The 4093-nt window shown below is 33.0% G+C and overlaps 1 pseudogene; it reads left to right on the top strand.

Moving 5' to 3' along the window:
- Positions 1 to 3601: 3601 nt before the first annotated feature.
- Positions 3602 to 3893, top strand: LOC118591776 (annotated as a pseudogene).
- Positions 3894 to 4093: the final 200 nt, after the last annotated feature.

Genomic DNA, 4093 nt, shown 5'->3' with positions numbered 1-4093 from the left:
GTAAATATATATGTATATACACATGCACATATGCATTGAAATATATGTGTATATATACAAATGCATATATACATCTAATGATAGTTAAAAAATAAAAGGCCATGAATTTGATAGAGAGTGGGGAGGGCTATTTTGGATGGTTTGGAGGGAAGAAACAGAAAGGAGAAATATTGTTATTAAAATACAGTCTCAATAGATAAACAATGTCACACGAGCCAACAGGTTACCAAACTACCTATGAGTAAGTCACAAAGTTCAGTTAATAGTGGCAAGGGGTGGAACATCAGGAAGAAGTGGACACTAACTGCATGAATTAGTGTTGTAGTCTAGGGATCATCCTAAAAATGGCAGAACCAAGTAAAAACAGCAAAGACCAACAATTGAAATCTTTCATTAATTAGCTCAAATGCCTGTTCCTCTGTTCTTCATTTTGAGCTCATTCTTACTTACTCATTAAACAATACAGAAAACATATTCAGCCATAGATTTTGGGATTTATTCCTAGTGCACTGTATGCTTAAAACTGAATGATTTTGATCTAGTAAAAATGAAGTCAGCATTGACCAATATGGTATGTGTTAGGAATTGTGTTTCATTATTATGTTGATGGAAGATTCTTATATAAGTGGTAATGCACCATGACAGCAGTAGATAAATATTAAAGAAAAATATTGTATGGCCCTCTTATTCAAGAAGTTAATTTTCCATGAGATCTTATTTAGAGTCTTATTCTGGATACAGGCCAGTATTGTTTTATAAACCAAACACTTTTATACTTGAGGAAATCAATCTTGAAAAGAAAGAAAAGGACACAAAAGAAACATGATTTGATTCAAAGCTGAGTTTTACTGCTGCGTCTCAGGTCAGTGATTTTATCCAGAACATAAACAAACATCATCACCTGTGTCCAGTGCAATCCCAGAGCCCTGACAAGGCTAGAGATAAAAAAGACTCAAACATGGTCTATAATTCTAATTTGTTCAAACCTCAGGAAGAAATCATTTTTAAAACATTGTATTCATACATGAAATTGGATTATGCAATTGAATTCTGCACAAATCAATTGTTTCCCTAAACATTTCCAATCTCTTCTAATTGTCACTTTACAGGACAGGCAGCCCTACAATCTGCCATTTCCTACTTATCTCTGTGAAGTCTCAATTATATTTAATAGACAACCCTTTAGAAGAGCACAAGGCTGTAGTGGGGGAGAAGAGAATATGCATTTCTCATGTTGTATACCTCACTTTGCAGCCAAAGATAATGAATTAATAAATAACAATGGGAAATAAATACATATTGCAAAAGAAAAATGCTTATTATGAAAATCTATTTTTCTAATGGTCACATAGAAACTTTCTTTGAGCGGGCTCCAAAGGAACATTATTCAAAACATATGTCTTTATGGAATTTAATTTTATGTGCTAAAAAATTAATGGTACCTGGGTGGTGGTGGCACACGTCGGTAATCCCAACACTCGGGAGGCAGAGGCAGATGAATCTCTGTGAGTTTGAGACCAGCATGGCTACAGAGCTAGTCCAGGACAGGCTCCAAAGCTACAGGGAAACCCTGTCTCAAAAAAATAAAAATAAAAAAAATAGTGGTAATGATATTGTTATAAATAATAATATGCTGGAGGGCACTACAAATTATAAAGGTAACACTATAAAGGTTATGTTTATAACACTCCAAAATACTACTAGTAATAATTATTAGTTTTCATAATTCAATAATATTTAATAATTTATGGTTAATTTTACTTTATTAACTCAAAATATCAATTTTATTGATATAAGGCAGAAGGATATAAATACTCACTTGAAGTTATTCAAAAGAAGTGATTTTGTGGCCAAGTTGAGACAGACTTAGCTCCAAATTAATGGTCATTGCTGGAGGAGGTCAGAGCCAAATATGAGTTCTGGCCAATCACTACCAATTGTGTTTATAGTGTTAACATGCATCTATATTCTAGCAAATGTCCATCTACCCCTGAATGCCAAGTCCTCAATAGGAAAGCATGTGATAATGAATATATGTGGTTTGGAATGTTTAAAGAATAACAGATGATTCCTCTTTGGCTATTCTCCATGGATTTCATAAACAAGCATGGTGGTTATATTAAAGGTATCTTCAGTATTCTCTGTCTTTCCTTCTAGTGGCAAGGTTGTATTATAATTACCAACACTTTACAGTTATACACCTTTATGAGACGTTTCTAAAATCTCTAAAACAGAAATGGCAGAAACACCCTTCAGATTCAAGTATTAAGCAATGATTCATATTTGGTCATATTTGGTACTACTTCTCCTTGGCATGGTGATTAGTGATGACTTTAAGGACAGTCACTATGACTCTTCTCTATACTAATAGAATAATATGATAGGCAGAGCACTTTAACATTTGCATGGATGTCAAATATACAATTTTATTTGGGTTTCAGTAAGTTTCTATAAACAACTACAAATTCAATACAATGGAGTCTTCTACATCTCTAAGAATTTCCCTTTACTGTCCTTTTGCAACCAAACACTATTCTGGATACTACCCTTGACACCATCAATATTTTGTAGTTACATGCTTATCCTTGACTGACATTCCCCAAACACTCACTAACAATTGTTTCTTTGTTACAATAGATTTTTCTCTTTTAGATTGTGATAGGAAGTAGACCCACACAGGATACCAGTTGTACCTCTTATATTTTTAATTAGATTTTTAAATTATCATACAAAATATTGGGTTTTGTTTTGATATTTTTATCATGAATAAATGTTATATTTCCTGAGAACTTTCTCAATATCCATTTTTTCCTTACATAGCACTTATTCTTTGATTTGTTAACCGTCTATGTATGAATATATATTGGAAATGACATGAGAGGGGAAAGATGATATCAGTGGAATACATTTTACATATTATATACATATAAAAATAGTTTCTTTATTCTATTTTACTGCAGCAAGTACTTCAGTTTTCTTTTTCTTTGTTATTGCATCTTGTATCTATGACATTCAAGCAGACACTTTGTACAACACAGTGAGCCAAATGGTGATGATTTGTATGCATTTACAGCTAGGCTCTTTAATTTAATGTTTCTAATATTAATTTCCAGAGGTTTGTGGTAGATTAATACTTCTGATGAATAAAATCTCACAGTTTGCCAGTTGAATATGAAGAATAAATGATAACCTTAAATTCTTGTTCATGAAAATCTAGATTAGAATACTATTTCTGAGACTGTGAAAACAAATTTCAGGACACAGTTTTGAAGGAAATAGAATAAGTTTAATTGTGTCCACACTAAGTTCTACTAGACATTCAGAAGGCTAAGCAAGTCAAGACTGAAAAGTCTAGACAAGGTAATAACTTTGTAATTATCAGCAAGTATTTGTATTTAGTCACACAGAACTGAACAATTCAAACAGACTACCTACAGAAATCAGAGGTTTAAAAAAGTAGTAGACAACAGATTTGGAAAGAAAAAGGAGCAAAATATTGTGGTAATTACTAAAAATTAAAGTCATCTATTCTAGAATCTTGATGGAGGACAAGGATTAAAAGAAAGACTGTGGTCAAATCATCCTCTAGGGCAGAAGCAAGATGACTAAAGGAACATTATCCTTTGGGAAGCATCAGAATAAGATGTACATGTTGTGCTGCCATTGTGGCTCTAAAGTCTACCACCTTCAGAAGTCGACCAGTTGCAAAGGTGGCTACCCTGTCAAGCACAAGAGAAGGTATAACTGGAGTGCCAAGGCTAATAGCCGAAACATTACCAGGACTGGGCAGATGGCCACCTGGAAATTGTCTAACAAAGATTCAGACATGGATTCCACAAAGAGACAATACCTAACCCAAGAGGGTAACTGTTGCAGCATCTAGTTCATCTTGAAGATTTCAATCAGTCACAAAATAAATGTTCTGGTTTCAAAAACAACCAAAAAAAAAAAAATCACAACTTCTAACATCCTAGAAATGTTCAAGGGTACTGTACATCATCAACTAGTTTCTACATTGTTAAACAGATCTTCTGTACTTCTCTTTTTTTTTTCTTTAAGAAATGTTTTTATCTTATTTTTTTTAAAAACATTC

Source organism: Onychomys torridus, chromosome 10, assembly GCF_903995425.1.
Source record: "Onychomys torridus chromosome 10, mOncTor1.1, whole genome shotgun sequence".
NCBI lineage: Eukaryota > Metazoa > Chordata > Mammalia > Rodentia > Cricetidae > Onychomys > Onychomys torridus.
This window is presented reverse-complemented; position numbering and strand designations above follow the sequence as displayed.